Genomic DNA, 19497 nt, shown 5'->3' on the forward strand with positions numbered 1-19497 from the left:
ACACCTAGCAGTGTGCCTCAAAGGCTCAGGCTTTGTGTTACAATGCCCCAGAGCACTCTAGCAAGTGGCGATGCCCGGACACAGCCCCCACTTTTGGCAGCAAGTCTGGGTGGTTAATGGGAAAAACAAGGAGGAGTCACCCCCTCAGCCAGGACCTCCCCCAAGGTGTCCAGAGCTGAAGTGACCGCTTCCTTGAGGAATCCTCCATCTTGTTTTGGAGGATTTAGGCCAATAGGAAAAGGGATGTGCCCCCCTCCCCAAAGGGAGGAGGCACTAGGAGGGTGTAGCCACCCTCAGGGACAGTAGCCATTGGCTTCTGCCCTTTAGCCCTAACACAACCCTAAATTTTGTATTTAGGGGTGATCTGAACCCAGGAAATCAGATTCCTGCTGACCTCACAAGAGGAAGAAGGACTGCTGAGCTGAAAACGCCAGCGCCTTGAGACCCTCACGGGTGAGTAGCGCGCTCTACAAATTTCTTTGATTGATTGATTGATTGATTGAAAACCCCGCAGAGAAGAAAAGGAGACGACAACTGACTTGGCCCCAGCCCTTCTGGCCTGTCCCCTGCTTCGAAAAGCTGCAAGAAAGGAAGCAACGCGTTCTGCAGGACCAGCGACCCCAGACAAACCCCCAGGGGACTGCCTGCATCACGAGGAACAAGAACTCCTGTGGGTAGTGGCTCTGCCCAACCAGAAGAAAGGAAACTATCTTCAAAGGGACACTCACCTCACTCTTGAAGCGTGAGACCCCACCACTATACACCCGACGCCCCTGGCACATGTCCGGAGAAACCAAGCAGCCAGAGAGGAACTCCAGGCAACTCCAATGACGTGTCCACCCTGGGCCGACCTCACTGCACCCCCAAGATGATGCCTGCAGAGGGAATCCCGAGGAACCCCCTGACTGCGACTTCCAGGGACGGAGAAATCCGATGCCTAGAAGGAGCACTGCACCTGCAGCGCCCAGGCCCGTGAAGAACCGACCATCAGTGCAGCAGTGACCAGCATGTGGCCCTCACCCTTGCCCAGTCAGTGGATGGCCCGAGAATCCCCCCTGTGCCCTGCCTGCAACGTCTGAGTGACCCCCGGGTCCCTCCATTGATTCCTATACAAAACCCGACGCCCTGCTTGCTCACTGCACCAGGCCGCCCCTGTGCCGCTGAGGGTGTGTGTTGTGTGCTGACTTGCCCCCCCCCCAGTGCTCTACTAAACCCCTCTGGTCTGCTCCCCAAGGATGCTGGTACTTACCTACCAGTAGACTGGAACAGGAGTACCCCTGGTCTCCATAGGCACCTATGTTATTTTGGCCTCTCTTTGACCTCTTCACCTGCCCTGTGTTGCTGGTGCTGGGTGTTTGGGGTTGACTTGAACCCCCAACGGTGGGCTGCCTATGCCCCAGAGACTGAACTGAACAAAGTGCTTTACTTACCTGACAAACTAACTTGTACTTACCTCCCCCAGGAACTGTTGAATTTTGCAGTGTGTCCACTTTCAAAATAGGTTTGTCCATTTTATGAAAAACTGTGTAAATTACTGTTTTGGTTCAAAGCGCTAACTATACCCATGCAAAGTACCTTACATTTAATGTACTTACCTGCAATCTGAATCTTGTGGCGCTAAAATAAATTAAGAAAAGAATATTTTTTCTGCATAAAAACCTATTGGCCTGGAGTTAAGTCTTTGAGTGTGTATCCCCATTTAGTGCCTGTGTGTGTACAACAAATGCTTAATACTTCCCTCTGATAAGCCTACTGCTCGACCACACTACCACAAATAGAACGTTAGTCCTCTAAGTGGAACTCTTGGCCTTTGTGCACACTATCTCTCATTTTAGTATATACAGAGCCATCTTCCTACATTGGTGGATCAGCGGTGGGATCTAAGACTTTCCATTTGCTGGACTACTCAGCCAATACCTGATCACACAACAAAATTCCAAAAAATGTCATTATAAACTGATTTTTGAATTTTTTACTACATTTCTAAATGTTTAAAAGTCCTGATAGGGCCCTGTGTAAGTCCCTGTTAGCATTTCTTTTTAAGTTTAAAAAGTTTGTAAAAGTTAGGATTTAAGTACTAGAAGTAGCTTTAAGTTTCTTAAAAAGTAATCCCAACTTTTAGAGTCATAATGAGTAACACAGATGAGATGATGATGGAACTCAACCTCACCCCTTACCTGCATCTAAGGATGTCAGAGCTAAGGCCTCTCTGTAAGATAAAAAAAGATAAAAACTGGGTCCAATCCTACCAAGGTCAAGCTCCAGGAGCTCTTGGCAAAGTACACAAGGGACCACCCCACTGAGGTGGAAGACCTCCCCTGAGATGGGGAAGAAATTATTGAACAGGAGATAGAACTCCCCTTTCCTGTCCTAATTAGGGAGACAAGGGCTCCAAGACCCCTGTCTACATAAATCAGACTCAGAGACTCTGGTTCTTCCACAGGGGAGTCCAGTGCCACTGAGAACATTGAGGGCAGCCTAAATGAGGAGGCCATCCTGTTAGCCAGGATGGCCAAAAGATTAGCTTCGGAGAAGCAGCTCCTAGCTATAGAAAGGGAAAGAAAAGAAATGGGTTTAACACCCATACATGGTGGCAGCAATTTAAAAAGGGTCAGAGAGAATACTGACATCCTAAAAATCCCCAAAGGAATTGTTTCTAAATATGAAGTGGGTGATGATCACCAAATGGGCCACAGCTTTTGAGAGGGCTTGTGCAAACAGCAAAGTAAGCAGATCTCACTGGGGAGCTTTCCTGTGGGAAATGTTCACTGGTAAGTGTAGGGATAGACTCCTCACACTCTCTGGTGAGGATGCAGAATCCTATGACCTCATGAAGGCTACCCTGATTGAGGGCTTCGGATTCTCATCTGAGGAGTATAGAATTAGGTTCAGGGAGGCTCACAAACCCTCAAGCCAGTCCTGGGTTGATTTGTAGACTATTCAGTGAAAAAACTGAATGGTTGGGTAACTAGAAATGAAGTGCATGACTATGATGGGCTTTATAATTTGTTTATGAAAGAACACATTTTAAGTAACTGCTCCAATGAAAAGTTGCATCAATATCTGGTAGACCTAGGTCCGATTTCTCCCCAAGAATTGGGAAAGAAGGCAGACCACTGGGTCAAGACTAGGGTAATCAACACTTCTACTGGGGGTGACCAAAAGAAAGGGGTTAAAAGGCCTCCCAGGAGAAAGTGGGTGACACTAGAAATAAAGAAAAATAGTCTTCTGTAGGCCCTCAAAAACCAGTCCAGGTGGGTTGGCCCCAAGACACATCCCAAAACAAAAGTGGGTACCAGGGTAAGAACTGGGATGCCACTAAGGCATGGTGCCACAACTGTAGACAGACAGGGCACCACACCAAGGGCACTTCTTGTCCCCAAAACAAACCACTGTAGCAAAACTCTAGGGGTGACCAGTGTAGCCATTGGGGATGACTCCTCAGTTGAGGAGGTCCTCATAGCCTTCAACTGGAGAAAGGGCCCAACAGGTGAGTTGGAGATTCCAGAGGGAAGTAGACACTTCCACCACCTACTGGTGAATGGAATCCGAGCCACTGCCCTGGGAGACACTTGTGCCAGTCACACTATTGTGCATGACAGGCTGGTGCACTCAATCCAGTACATCCCAGGTGAGACTCCCAGAGTAAGGGTTAGCCCAAAAAAGGTCACTAATAGGCCTGTGGCTTTAGTGCCCCCAGAATTGGGTGGGACTTTTAGCTGGAGAAGGGTGTTAGTCAGTACAGACCTCCCCCTTGATTGTCTCCTTGCAAATGACTACCCAGAGGTTAGTCAGAGTCCAAGAGAGGAACTGGTCCACTGCCAGTCCTCTCCCAGGGATTCTGGAGGTGCTGCCCCTGCACTAACTGCAAGTAGGCCCCAGAAAAAAAAGAAAACAGTGCAGGAAAGGTGGACAACCTTTAGCCAGGGTTCCAGTAAGCCAAGGAGATTCTGCTCCAGTAGGGGAGAACTCCAAAAGTGGTACTGGTACAGTCCAACCTGACCCACAAGAAGTCCTGACTAGTCAGGCAACTGTTAAGCATGAGTGGGTGGCTCCTCAGCTAACAGAAGGAAGAGTGGAAGGAGGGTGTTTACTACAAGATGTAGCAACCCCCCACTCTATCACACCCGACAGGCACCCTGAACCCAAATAAAACTGTAACCAGGGGCCAGATGTAGGTAGGCTTTTGCGCCTCGCAAACGGCGAAAAACGCCGTTTGCGAGGCGCAAAAGCCCTCACGCGATGCAGAAACACATTTTGTGAGTCCGAACCGACTCGCAAAATGTGCTTCCGACTTCGCAAATAGGAAGGGGTGATCCTTTTGTATTTGCGACTCGCACCGCGATGTAAGTTGATTTGTGACCGCGAAAGCAGTCACAAATCAACTCACAGTTACCATCCACTTGAAGTGGATGGTAACTCATTCACAAACGGGAAGGGGTCCCCGTGGGACCCCTTCCCCTTTGTGAATGCTCATAAAATTATTTTTTCAGAGCAGGCAGTGGTCCTACGGACCACTGCCTACTCTGAAAAAAAACGAAACAAAAGGTTTCAGTATTTTTTTCTATTTGCAGCTCGTTTTCCTTTAAGGAAAACGGGCTGCAAAGAGAAAAAAATAAACTGCTTTATTTAAAAGCAGTCCCGGACATGGTGGTCTGCTGTCTCCAGCAGGCCAACATCCCCATGAGTGCCTAGACTCGATATGGGGTCGCAAACTGCGACCCACCTCATAAACATTTATGAGGTGGGTCTTTGCGACCCCATAGCGAGTTGCAGAAGGTGTCTGAGACATCTTTCTGTATCGCGAATTGCGAGTTGCAATTTGCGAGTCGCTGTGACTCGCAAATTGCAAGTCGCAATTTGTGTTCTACCTACATCTGGCCCTTAGCCCCTTCCCTTGTTGGTGAAGTCCTAAAGGTATAGTTCTGGGCACTGACAGCTGTCAGTGGCCTCTGCTGGGTGTTAGCCTTTTTGGCTGCACTGTCCTTGGCCTGGTGGTCTGACCTCATGCCAAATAGCAAGATAGGTCCCCTGACCCTGCTGGACATGGTGGGGGTACTCCAGCTGTGGGTAACCTCTTTGGGTTAGCTAGGGGTGACCCTGGCTAAGATAAAATTAGCAGAGGTGGATACCTCTAACCCAAAATAGAAAGAATGGGTGAAGACACTAAAAGCACAGACAAGAAGCAATTCAGACTGGGTCCTATAACTGTGGAAGTAGGTCAGTGTCACAGTGCCCTTTCCTCTGGATCTGCACGCTGCTGAGCAAAAGGCCCACTTTCCGGTGTCACAAACTCAGAAAGCTATTAGAGCACCGAGTACTGATGAAGCCAGGCGGGGGGAAAGGGAAATTAGGATAGGGAACTGCAGGGAGAGAGATCTGAAAAAGAAATGGTTAAAACATATATGCATATACTCATTCATAAACAGTATTAACTCACAAATATGCTCTTGGACAAAGACGTCTCTGATAGCAAGTTGAGACCCTTATGAACTGGGCGTGGCCCTTCTTTGAATCATGGAACAAGAACAACCTGTAATCACGACACATGAGAATGCCGTAAACCTCAGACAAAGATCACATTCAGAATAATAACCGAGTTGAGACCCTTATGAACTGGGCATGGCCCTTCTTTGAATCATGGAACAAGAACAACCTGTAATCACGACACATGAGGATAGCGTGAGCCTTAAGCAATGATAACACTCAGAATAATAACCGAGTAACAATTATACTTTTCACTCAATGAATGTCAGAGCTCGGCATAAAAACTTCACAAGGACTTAAATATGTATCTCACATATCGCACTTCCTAAAGAAATGAAACTACAATGGGCTTTTCTCTTTTTATAAACAAAACGCCCTTTTTTCCTCTGTGCCTGTAGCGCTTTTCTCTTTGTGCATGAAACGCTTTTCTCTTTGTGCCTGAAGCGCTTTTCTCTTCGTGCCTGAAGCGCTCTTCTCTTTGTGTCTGAAGCACTTTTCTCTTTGTGCCTGAAGCGCTTTTCTCTTCGTGCCTGAAGCACTTTTCTCTTCAAGCCTGAAACGCTTCTCTACTTGGAAATAGAAACGCCCCTCTGATCGACCTTACCGATACGAGTGCGACCTAATAGCTAATGAATTCTAGTGGTAAACAAGAAACTCTGCCTTGCTGCAACTCAGCTCTTTTCCTGAAAAGGAAACTCCACGAGGTCAGGCTGAAACCAAAGTCTCCAAAATAGTGAGCACTGTGCTTGGGTGTGGTTGGGCTTTATAGGCCTGCCACACCCCAAGATGGCCTCTGCCCCTAAAATCTTGGGAGTTGTAGTCCCTTCATGGAATGCCACTGATAGGTGCATCGTGCCCACCAATGCCCTGACCCTGCAGCTACCTGAGCTTTACCACAGGGCAGGCGACACAGATGGCTATTCCTGGAGCAAGAGGGGATGAATAGTGGCACGCATGAAGCGCTGCAAATGCGCAAAATGGAGGTCAGGGCAGGTCCTGGACCGCGCACAGCCTAATTCCTGACAGTCAGTTCCCAAGAGGGAATGACCTGAATAGGAGGATGTAAGGCAGACTAGGCCCTGCAACAAACCAGCCTGTTTTCCCTGCTCTTCCTTGACTGACTGACTAGGAAGACTCTCCCAGCTTTGGCTGAGTCTCCTGGACTGTGGGCTGGGGGGGGAGCTTGTGTAGGAAAATGACTCCTTGTTGCAGTTATCCCCCCACTTTGTGTCTGATATTGATTCTGACTTGACTGAGAAGTGGTGTGCTGGGATCCTGCTAACCAGGCCCCAGCACCAGTGTTGTTTCACAAAAAATGTACCATTGTTTCCACAATTGACACACCCCTGGCACACAGATAAGTCCCTTGTAAAAGGTACCAGTGGTACCAAGGGCCCTGTGACCAGGGAAGGTCCCTAAGGGCTGCAGCATGTGTTGTACTACCCTAAGGGACCCCTCACCTAACACATGCATGCTGCCATTGCAGAGTGTGTGTGTGGGTGGGGAGAAAAAGGCAAAATCGACATGGCATCCCCCTCAGGATGCCATGCTCACAAAACACTCCCTGTGGCATAGGTAAGTCACCCCTCTGCAGGCCTTAAAGCCCTAGGGCAGGGCGCACTATACCACATGTGAGGGCATAGCTGCATGAGCAATATGCCCCTACAGTGTTTAAGTCAATTTTTAAACATTGTAAGAAGAGGGTGGCCATATTAAGTATACGGTCTGGGAGGTTGTCAAAAATGAACTCGACACGTTGAGCGAGGGGGGAACATGGCGGCCATCTGAAGGAGCCGGTCGCGGAGAGCTCCGTATCATGAATCAATAATGAAGTAAAGGCAGTTTTCCCTTACCGGGGCACAAGGGTTTGACTGTCCAGCAGTGTCTTCGGCTGGGGATCCGTTGTTTTCTTTCTTTTCGGTTGCTGGCGGGAGCGACAGTGGTGAAGGAGCTGGCTGGGACGTGGGGCGCACAGGAGCAGAGGGTTGTGCTGCTGTTGTGAGCCTCCTTGGAGCTCCTTCGTATCAGGGAGGGGGTAGCTCGCGTTTCCTACTGGGGAAACTATGGCAGAGCCAGCACAGGGCTGAAGCCATTGGGGGAGAAGTGGAGGATGCTGAGGATGCCAAGGTGTATTGAGGACTTGTTTAATCCAGGTACAGAAGGGGAAGAACAGCATTCTAAAGGATTTGGAGGTTCTGTGTGCTGGGGGCTCGCTACTTCACACACAAACGGTACAATAGTTTATTTCGACACATGGAGGACAGGGCAAGAGGGGTGGTTGGGGCCAGAAAGGAAGGGGGGAAGGTGGCATTTAAAAATGGTTTGGGGCAAGTAGAGTACTCCATGTGGAGTGCTAAAAAAAGTAAGAGAAGAGTAGAAGCTGAGAGCTTGGACCCCCTTCAGAAACCTGCTATAGTGAGAAGTAAGGCGGAGCAAAGTAACAGTTTTGTTAAAAGGAGACTGAATGTTACCAGTGGTGGAGGTTTGAACAATAAGAAAATCCAGGTTACTCCATCTGTAAGGACCTATTTTCGGGCATTGCCAGGGTCCCCTAAAATGTCGACCGGGGTGTGGGCACGCAGGAGGTGGACAAGTTAGTAACTGGTGCTAGCTTGGATGACATTGGCTCAGATTTTCAGGCAGACGAGAGTGGTGAGCTGCAAATCTCATCCAGGAGACCTGTAGGGATTCAAGAAGAGGTAAATGCAGGGCAAGATCTTCAGCCATCCGGGGAAGATCATGGACACTCAATTGCAGATATGTTGAAGGCATTATCGGTGGAATTGAAGGGTGGCTTTGAGACCTCTAACGCTAATCAGGGGGAGATTCGGAATCTCTGCGAAGACTTAGGGAAGGAAAATCGATGAGCTTGCGGGCCAGACAGCTGTTTTGGAGGAAGAGGTTGGTGAGTTAAGGATGGTGGTAGAGGAAAATAAGGAGCAAATAAGATATCTAAAAGAAGGGGAATTAGGGGTAATGGCCAAGATGGAAACCTTGGAAAATAATCAGAGGAGGAATAATCTGAGGTTTCTCAGAGTTTCGGAAGGTTTGGAAGAAGGTGATTTAGAAGGCTTTATGGCTCGACTAATAAAGCAGGAAGTGAATGTGGAAGAATCAGAAGAGGACATTGCTAAGGATTTTCAAAGCGTGCACCGGGTTCCGGCAAAAATGCCCTCCAATATGGATAGACCAAGAAAATGTTTAATTTATTTCCAAACATATGCATTGAAGGAACATATTTTGGCCCTAGCGTTAAAAAATAAATCATTGTCAGTGAATGGATCTCCCTTTGAAATTAGGTCAGACCAAGCATCTGTGACTTTAAATAAACAGTGGGAACTGGGCAAAAGAATAGACATATTAAAGAAGCTTGGCACAACAGCTCAGTTAAAGTTTCCTGCTTCCTTAAGGGTCATGTTGAATAACAAAATGTATAACTTTACGGATTGGAAGGAGGTAGACGAGTTTATCAGGAAAATTGAGAAAGGGAGCGGGAATGGGAAATGGTCTGGTTTAGGTTGCGATTGTTTGTCCCCGGTAAGGAGGTTTTTTTTGTTTTTGTTTTTGTTATGGGGGTGATGCCCCAATTCAGGCACGGTGACCCTCCTCTGGCATATTGTCAGATTAAATGATTGGGTGGGTTCCCCGGGGAAGAGTGGGGATGGGTAGTGTGAAGAGGGGTGGTGATCGGGAGCACTGGGTGAGGAGTTTAAAGGGGAAAAAGGGAAAAAAGATCCTTATTGATGTAATTAGAGCAAGGGAAGTGGGAAGAGGGAGGGGGAGGTGTAAGAATGTATTTGGTCTTTATTATGGAAGATGGTAGTGAAGAATTTGAAACTCCTGTATTGGAATGTTAACGGTCTTAGGGTAAAGAGTAGGCAGAACAGGTTGGTGCAATACTTGAAAGATGCTCGGTTTGATGTGGTGATTTTACAGGAGACTCATCTTTCTAAAGAAGAATGTTTTTAAGTCTTTAAGCCATGTAGATGGATACAGCAGATAGCTAGTTCTAACTGTACGAGTGGTAGTAAAGGGGTGGCCGTTTTAATTAAGAATCATGCTAATATTACTTTTGTTGAAGGCCCTGTTGATAAATCTGGGAGATGGGTGTTGGGGAAGTTGTCTGTTTTTGAGAATGCCTTTACATTGGTAGGATACTATGGTCCTAATAGAGATTATATAGGTCCATTGAGGGAAGTGTCAGATCTTCTTCTGCAATATCCGGATCCTATAATTTGGGTGGGAGACTTTAATGTTGTATTGAATTATGATTTAGATAGATCGTCGGGGAGTAGGTCAGGAATGAATGAGAAAATGCAGGCTCAGATTTGGGTAATGATGACCCAATAGGGATTATATGATGTTTGGAGGGACAGGAAGGGGTCGGAGAGAGGTTATTCTTATAATAATAAGAAGTATCAGCATCAGTCCAGAATTGATTATTTCCTTCTGGATACTGACTTGAGAGATTATGTTGAGGCAGTAACACATATTGGTGCCCATTTATCAGATCATTCGGCGGTTAGTTTACAACTTAGGCTGCCAACGAAAAGGAGTGAAAAAAGGTGGACTCTAGATAGAACACTGCTATTGGAAGATGAGGTGGTTACGGAATTGCGGGTGGACTCTAGATAGAACACTGCTATTGGAAGATGAGGTGGTTACGGAATTGCGGGTGGATACAGAAGAATTTTTTAGGATAAACATGGGCTCAGCTTCTTCAGCGATATTCTGGGATACATTCAAGGCCTTTTTGAGGGGGCGACTGATCAGGATAGCTGCACTTAGGAGAAAATTATATAACAAAGAAATAAGTAGGTTAGAGAACCAAATACGAAAAGCGGAGCAGAGAATGTTAAGTATGGATCATGGAGAAGAATTCGATGAGTTATATATATATTTTTTTAAATGCATTTTTATTATTATATCACACAACAAGTGAACGCAAAAGAAAAATATAGGTGATTACAAAACAATACAAGGGGTACACTCCACACCGCTCTTGGCCGCTACATTTACCATTCCAGAGCTGGTGCGCCCCCGCCCCTGCCCACACCAGCGCTAGTGTTCCCGCGCGGGCGCAAGCCGGGGCAGAGGGGCAGGGCCCGGGCAAAGCATCTATCTAACATACCCTGTAATACAAAAGAACTACGAACGAGAGAAAATAGAAGGGCAATACAGTGAGAAAAGGGTGGGTCCGGGGGCCCGCGGGGCGCGCACGGGGAGGGAGGAAAGGAGGGGAGGGGGGGCGCAAGGGCAGAGGGCTGGAGGCCTCTAGGAGGTTGGTGTTACTACTGGGGGTACGCCCTCGATAGGTAGTACATCCTTAGTGCGGTCACTGGGTGCCCCCCCACCCCCTTTTTTTCCTTCTTTTTTCTATTTTTTTTTCCCTTCCTTTTCCGCCTTTTTTGTTTTTTGTTGCATGTTTTTAAGCTTGTGTTGTGAATAGGCTCTCATGTGTGATAATTTTGCCTTAAGTATGTTGGAAAGCGACTATGTAATGTTTATGGTGAAGTTCTATTATTTAGGGGTATTAGCCTTCACTATCACCCGGACGTTGTTGTTTTGGGAGAATAATTAGGGGGCGGTCGCTCATCGTCCTTCCTTTCTATGGTTGTTACGAAGGAATTCCAAGTGTCAAGACCTTTGACCGGGATCCCTTTATCTAAGAGAAGCTCCAACGTCCGTGCCTCGGCCTTGTCCCAGTGCAGCAGTTCAGCGCACCATTGATCAATGCAAAGAGCTACCGGGGCTTTCCAGTGCATAGCTATGAGGCGTCTGTACATCACCAGCGCTAGGGCTATGCATCTGAGTGTTTGTTTCCGATTTTTGAGACACAGGCCTTTCCCAGTAAGCATAATTCCGGGGTTGGGGACAATGTAACGGCTGTCCATTCGGCCAGCGATGTTATTATGTTGCACCATACTTTTCGGATAGGGGAGCAGTCCCAGGTCATATGGTAGAAGGTGGCCTTGGGAGTACCGCATCTGGGGCATGTCTGCATCGATTGAGGGACCATGCGAGTTATACGGTGAGGTGATAGGTATGTTTGGTGCAAATAATTAAACTGGGTGTAACGGAAACGCGGGTTGCGTGATACCTCTTTTATCATTTTCATAGCCTGACTCCATGCAGGCTGCGATAGGGGCTCTGGTAGCACATCGTCCCATCTGCTCTTTGCTTGTTCTTGTTTGTGTTCCAGGTGGGAGGTTAGGATTGTGTATGCTCTTGATACATTTATTGGGTCTTCTATGCTTCCTAGCAAATCATGCAGTCTGGGGGAGACATTTGGTTCGGAGCTTCCGCAATTCCAGCGGGACCATAGTGCCTGTCGCACTGCTCCGAATGCTATGAAGCTTCCTTGCCCCATATTGTGTTTGTCAGATAAAGCATTAAAGGTTAGGAGGCATCCTTCATTATAAGTGTCACCGATTGTGCGTATTCCCTTGTCGTGCCATCCGCCCAGGCCCACCTTGGCAGCTATATCAGCAAGTTTCAGGATGGCTAATCGTGGTATCTTGGGGGAGTACTGTGGCGTCTTATTGCCAGTTAGCGCGTGTCGGCCCCATATCCAGTGCGCGGTTTTCAATAGAATATTTCGTGGGTGTTTGGGGGACTCACAATTCATCAGGTAATGCATTAATCTCGTGTTCCCCAGAGACGAGAGAATTGATTGTGATTCAGTGCCATCGGGGCGGCCAAGCCAGGTGGATATCCATTGTAAGTGGGCAGCTGCATAATACAGTTCAAATCTGGGTGCTCCCAATCCGCCCATTGTTAGTGGCTTGTATATTTTAGACAGTGCTACACGTTGCCTTCCATTGCCCCATATTAGATCTGTTAATAAGCTATTTAGTGGTTTAAAGAAGGAGGCTGGTAGAGCCAGTGGGAGGGCCATGAAGAAATACAACAGACGAGGTAGAATTATCATCTTTGCTATGGCTACTCTACCCATTGGTGAGAGTGGGAGTAAGCACCAGAAGGGCAAGGAGCCTCTAATGGATCTGATCACTTGCCTAAGGTTGCCGTCCCTGAGGTTCCGTGAGTTGTGGTATATATTTATACCTAGGTATTTGAAGGTGGTGTAGCACCACTTCAGGTCGCCCGGGTTAGAGGGCAATCTGTGTATTTCAGGGACTGGGCGCATAGGAAATATACACGATTTTGACCAGTTCACCTTCAGTCCAGCCAGTGAGCCAAATGTACGTAGTAATTTCAGTAAGTCGGTCAGGGATTCCGTGTGATCATGGAGAAAGATCAGTGCATCATCAGCGTATGGAGACACTATGCGGTATATGTGGATGTCTTGGACGCCCCACAGCGGGGCCCCCGCCCGTAGATGGGCTGCAGTGGTTCAATGGCAAGGGCGAATAAGAGTGGGGATAATGGACATCCCTGTCTAGTGCCTCTCTCTATATTGAACGATTGAGAGATCGTGTCGCCTGTTTTGACCCTTGCTGATGGATTAGTATAGAGCACCTTTACCCAGTTGATGAATATCCGTCCGAAGCCCATGCAACGTAGTGTTTCCATCAGGAAGGGCCATCCTAAAGTGTAAAATGCTTTTTCTATGTCTAATGACACTGCTACTTGGGTATAATCGCCCTCTGGGGAGTTTGCCATTAGGCGCAATAAATTCTGAATGTTGCTGAAGGTGCTACGACCAGGTATAAAGCCGGACTGATCTCGGTGTACCAAGTCTGACATACATAGGAGTAAGCGGTTGGCTAAGAGTTTACCGAGTAGTTTGCAGTCTGTGTTCAATAGCGATAGAGGCCTGTATGAACGTACGTCAAGTGGGTCTCGCCCCGTTTTAGGCAGCACTGCTATCAGTGCTTCCCGGCATGTATCGGGTAAGTGGCCGCGTTTTAGGGCCTCAGATAACATTGCTAGGTATGGGATTAGTGTTTGAGTCGGGAACATGCTGTAATATTCAATAGGTAGTCCGTCGCTGCCGGGTGCTTTGCCTTGTGGAAGTTGTTTTGGAGCCTGTTGTATTTCGGTGATATCTATCAGCCTATCCAGGTCCGCCACCTGTGTGGCGGTTAGGCAATTTAACCTAACATCATCGAAAAACTTGCGCAATAGTGTTTCGGGTGAAGTAAGAAGAAATGTGTGTGGCTATCTCTGTTTTAAATGGGTGGTCTTGTAATAATTGGGTCTGAAGGCGCCAGGTTGGGATGCAAGCGCGCGGTCTACCCCATCTGATGTGGGCGATAAGTGGGGAATGGTCCGAGATTACCCTGGCGGTATATTCGGCGCCTGTTATCCTATGAGTAATGTCTTGTGAGGTAAGAATAAGGTCTATGTGGGTATGGAGGAGATGTACCGGGGAGTAATAGGAGTATTCCCGATCACAAGGGTGTAGGTGTCTCCAAGTGTCTGTCAGGCGGCGGTCTGATATCCATTGGTGTAGCATCTGCGAGTTTTTAGTTATTGGGGAGGCCGCTATGGGGGGGTGTGATCTGTCCATGTCTATTTGCGGAACACAGTTCATGTCCCCGCCCCAGATGCATGTTGAGGGTAGGTCGTTTGATAAGGGTGAGATCGTTTTTTGTAGGAATTCACTCTGTCCAACATTTCGGGACATACAGTCCATTAATCGCTATTAGTTCCCCGTCCAAGCGGCCTATTAAGTGTATGTACCTGCCATCACTGTCGGTGACGCTGTGCTGTACCACATAAGGGATCCCTGGGGCTATCCAGATCAGGACCCATCTAGCGAATGATGAGTTCCCAGAACCATAGATCTGTCCGGCCCACCTCCTTTCTAGCCATGGGATATCTCCGGAGGTGATGTGCGTTACTTGAAGAATGGCTATGTGGATATGATGTTGTTTTAAGTGTGCATGTATCCTATTGCGCTTTCTTATTCCCGCCATTCCCTTTACATTCCAAGTCATTATATTGTATATTGGTTCCTTATTCATCGTGTTGGGTTCATTTATTAAGCGCCCACCGTTGTGATCCCGGGATCCCAGCCCCAGATGCGTATGCTAATCGCCGCTAATCTGCTGCACGCGCCACTCGCCCGAGCCCCCCCCCGCACCCACCCGCCAGCCCCCCCGGGCCCGAGAGAAAATAATGCAAAAATAGGGTAGGGATAGTAAAGAGGGGAGAGATAACGAATAAAAGGATATTTGGGGTAAAGCCCGAGAATAAACAAAGTGGCACAACCGGTGCCTAAACTGCAATCTGGGAGATTAAGTTCCATACGGGTATAGTTGGGGTGGCGGGGAGCGTGGGTTGATTGGAGCCGGGCATCGAAAGGCCCATCTCCAGGATAGTTCTGTCCCTGCGTGGTCCAGGCTGTGGTCGCGTCTGCATTAGTGGTCCAGTGAAGCTCAGAAGAGGTGTCAGATGGTCGGGCCCTGTCCCGGGGCAGCTGCAAGCCTCCCTGTACGGCCAAAGGGGGGCCACCCACCCTCCCGCGTAGCTCACGATGAGGGCGCAGTTCGTGTGTGCACTTGGTTCCTAGAGTTCGTCCGCAGAGCGCAGGTTGAAATCAGGGCTGGCCAGAAGGGGGGAGAATGATGCACTGGATTCCCCCCAGGGGATCCGCTGTTGGTGATGTCCATCTCGCTCCGGGTGTCAGTTTGTGATCGAGTAAATGTGCTGGTTTCCCTTAGAATTTGCACTTGGTCGGCTTCCATTTGTGATTTTGTTGGGCGTGATGTTGCCTTGTTTTGTTTTTTTCTTCTGGCGCTGGGGGTGATCCATTCTTCGGTTGTTACCTTTTCCGTTGGCGGGCTGACCAAACCTTAAGCGTGAATCCATGTCCATGCGTCCTCCGTGGTAGGAAACATGAGCGTTTTCTCGTCAATGGTTATACGCAGGCGGGCTGGGAACATAAGAGAGTAGGTAATGCTATGTTCTCGCAAGAGTTGTTTGATTTTGACGTATGTTGCTCTTTTGCGTTGCACTTCCAAAGTGTAGTCCGGATAGGCAGATACATTACTGTTTTCCAAGCTGATTGGGTTAGAGGTTCTAAAGTGTTGAAGGACAGAATCTCTATCTCTGTGGTTAAGAAACCGGGCTATCAGGGGCCGAGGTGGGACTCCGGGCCGCGGGGGCCTGCCCGGAATTCTGTGGGCTCTCTCTATCATTGGTGCTTTAGTGGCATCTAGTGTTTTCATTGTATCTTTCAGCCAAGTTTCAATGAATTCCTCGACTTTGGGTAGATCCAAGCGTTCCGGGATGCCAATAAATCTGATTTATTTATTGTTGCGTCTTGATCGACATTCTGCTTCCTCTGCCCTGCGCTGCAGCTGCACCAGTTCATTTTCCATTTGTTGGATTTTGTTTTTCATGTCTGTCATCTGTGGTTGAACAGTTTTTAGCGACAGTTCTGTGTTGTGCACTCCATCTGTTAGCTTGCAGTGGTCAGCTCGAAGCAGCGAGACCTCCAGTGCCGCAGCATCGATTTTCCCTTCCAGCGAGGGTTTAGTTTCCATTATTGCCTGCATGATTTTATCGAACTGCAGAGAGTGTGTGTGTAGTGTTTCGCTCAGTTGGAGCAGTGTTGCAGATTGCGTGTCCGAGTGACCTGCAGAAGGGGGGGGTCCCCGTACGTGGAAGTCCCCGTTTTGGGGTGTTTTGGTTTGACCATGGGGCTTCCCGCGCCGCCGAGGGGGGGCTGGTTTGAGAGAGGTCACCAGCGAGCCCAGGCGGGGCGAGACGGAGATCTTACGCGCGATGAATGGGTGGTTCGAGAGTGCCGGGTGGTGTGACCGTGGTTGAGCTCTCCTTAGAGCTGCCCTGAGTTTGACGTAGTTGCTTGATGCTTGAGGCACTAGTATTGCTATGTGCTCTGCTTATTCGCCAACGCCTGATTAACCGCTGGATACCACCAGCTCTGCTCCGAATGCGGTAGTTTCTTCTTTTATTGGTTTGTTGGTTTGTGACTTGCCATTATTGTGGCCTTGTATGGTCGTTTTGTGTCTTTAATTTACTTTTGTCTTGTTTTCTTTTCTGTTGTGTCGTGTTCTGCACTCTTCCTTTTTTCTTTTTTTTTTTTGTTTTCCTTATTTTAAATCCCCTTCTTAGGTTTCCCTGTTTTCTCTTTTCTTGATTATCTATTATCATTTTTATTATTCGCTGTTGTTTAATTAATTTTTTTTTGTTCTCCGAGGCCCCGCTCCTAGCCGCCGCCGCGACTCCAGTTCGCAGTGCCAGGCCGGTCCCATCCGCGAGGGCCGCGTGCAGGGCCGTTCAGATCATCAGCACGGGGGAGGGGTGGCCGCTTACAGCCGGTCGCGCTTCCGGGCCTAGCCTCGGTGCGTCCGGCGCCCGCCTCCATTAGGGGCCCAGGGAGAAATCCCACGTCGTCTTGCCGTAGGGGGGAGCAACCCGGTGGGCCACCCGGGGTCCGGGTCCCCTGCAGGTGAGCGCTCGCACTCTCCAGCCCCAGGCAAGGGGCAGTCAGCACAGGCAGGCCAGCGCTCGGTCCTGGCGCTAGTGCGCCCGAAGTTCGGTTCCACTGGGGCCCCAAACCATGCGCGGTAGCCGTGTGGGGAGAAATGCCCCGGCAAGACGCCCAGGGCACTACACCCTGGCCGCGCCTGTCCTCCACGCATCCCCCGGCTCACGGGCCGCCCAGCCAGGCCGCGGTCAGGTCAGGGGGCCGCGGCGCTCCAGCAGCCGCACCCCAGCTGGAAAGCTCCCAGTTCCGCCGCGCCGCCGCCCAGACGCCTCAACCCCAACTTCGCAGTGACTTCATGGGGGAGTCAGACGGGGCCGCTCCGATGCCACGTGTGCGCCACACCCACCTCAGTGAGGCCAGTTTGTTTTTCCGGCTTGGGTCGCCGGCCGCGCCTCGCTCCGTCTCACTCGATGGACCGGCTCGGAACCAGCTGCCGCGGGTCCAAGCTTCTCGGGGCCACCCCCGGGTAGGGGGGGGAAGCCTCCACGTTGCTGTGCCCACTAGGGACAAGGATAAACGACCAAAAGGTGGGCCGTGAGCGGAGCTCTTTACTCAAGCGTCCGCTCCGGCCACCATTTTGGCCACGCCCCCTCGATGAGTTAAATAAGCAACGACAGGCAGCTAGTTTGGAGCTGGCAGCTCTTTTAGATCATAGGATTAGAATGAGATGTGAGGCCAACAGGGTGGCTCACTTTGAGTATAGTGAGAACAGTAGTAAATTGTTGGCATGGAAGTTAAAATTGGATATTGTCAGAAATCGGGTGATAGAAATTTGAGATGAAGATTTTTGCAAAACTTCTGGCAGTCAGATTAGGGACTGTTATGGAGAAGCTTATACATATTGATCAGAAAGGTTTTTTGAATGGCAGATATATACACAAATTAACACAGGGGCTGGTAGGGTCGATTGACTTAGCCACTACTCTGTGTATGCCTTTGGCTGTGGTAATGGTGAATGCAACAAAGGCATTTGATAGAGTTAATTGGCGCTATTTGATTATGGTTTGTGAACCCTATAACCTTGGAGGGCAATTTATTAGAACATTACAAAAAATTTATCACGACCCAAGAGCCAGAATTTAGGTTAATGGTTTGCTCACTCCTCCGATAAAAATAGAAAGAGGGACGAGACAGAGGTGTCCACTTTCTCCATTATTGTTTGATCTCTATATCGAGCCATTAGCTAGTAGAATCAGGAGAGATAAGAGAATACCTCCCTTCCAGAATGGGAATCTAGTTAGGAAGGTCTTTTTATATGCAGACAATTTAATGATTTACACTTCTTATTTAAGTCAGACCAAACCAGTTCTAGAAGAGTTCATGGAAGAATTTGGGGGAATCTCTGGTTATGCAGTTAATAATCAAAAGACCGCAATTATGGCTTGGAATATGGAAGTAAATGATTCAGTGAATATAAAGGAAGAAGTTAAATATCTGGAGATTACTATAACACACAATATATGTAAAGTGGCGGAAAAAAATCTTGGTCGGGTTATGAGGGAGGTGGATCAACTTATGAAGAAATGGCTTAATCTTCCACTAACCATTATAGGCCGGATTAATGTCGTAAAGATGGTGATTGTACCCAGATTAACTTTAATTTTTAACTCATTGCCATTAATGTATAGCAAGGCTGCTTTAAAGACGCTTCAAGGGAAAATTAGCAGCTTTATTTGGGCATCCAAAGGAGTTCGTATATCGTGGAAAAAAACTCTGAAGAAATAAAAAGGTGGTCTGGCGGTTCTGGACTTGCAGTATTACGCATGGGCTTTTCTGTTGAAAAATGTTAGGCAGATTCTTAACTTACCAGATCATTCTGAGTTGGGGCAGGTATTAATCGCTATGATGGAGGGAAAGGAGGTACAGAAAAGTGTTTTGTATAAGTTTGGGGACCCTAAGTTCTTCAAGAAAATCCAATTTAAGATATTACAGGATTGGGCAATGCTGTGGTATGAGGTGAGGAAGACCACAAGGTTGTCGTATTACAGTGAGTATGCTCCGGTTTGGGACTCTCCTGGCTCTCCAGAATGGACTAAGGATGCCTTGGCCATCCCATTGAAAGAGGCAGGATTAGTGCAATGGAGTCACTTGTGTTATAATGGAGAAATCAGGGAGTTTGAAAATCTGAATATTGAGGTAGGAGGAAGGTTAAATTCCTTCAGATGAAGAGTTGGGCAAAGATCGTGACTGAGGAAGTGGGAAGTACTAACGGTGTGGAGGATCAGATGCAGCTGGTTGGTCCGTTGAAGAAAGAAGTGGCTAGATGGTACTGCCTGATCATGGATATCGTTGATGGTGAATGTATTCTCCCGGAAGAAGTCTGGAGGGAGTGCTTGCCGGAGCCTCATCTTAAAGATCTTTGGCAAGTATCTACTACACTTCTATATAATACTGTCAAACCAGCTACGTTAAGAAGAAATCATTTATTTTCAATTCACAGAGATTTTCGGACTCCACATGTTTGTAGACTGTCCTCTACTTCGTAAATTCTGGCAAGAGGTGGTTGAAGCAATTAAGGAAATACTTCCCAAAAGCCTGAAGGTAAGGTAAGGCCATCTGTAGTGATTTTTGGCTGCTCACATGAGGCG

The sequence above is a fragment of the Pleurodeles waltl genome, chromosome 11 (assembly GCF_031143425.1).
Source record: "Pleurodeles waltl isolate 20211129_DDA chromosome 11, aPleWal1.hap1.20221129, whole genome shotgun sequence".
Classification (NCBI taxonomy): domain Eukaryota; kingdom Metazoa; phylum Chordata; class Amphibia; order Caudata; family Salamandridae; genus Pleurodeles; species Pleurodeles waltl.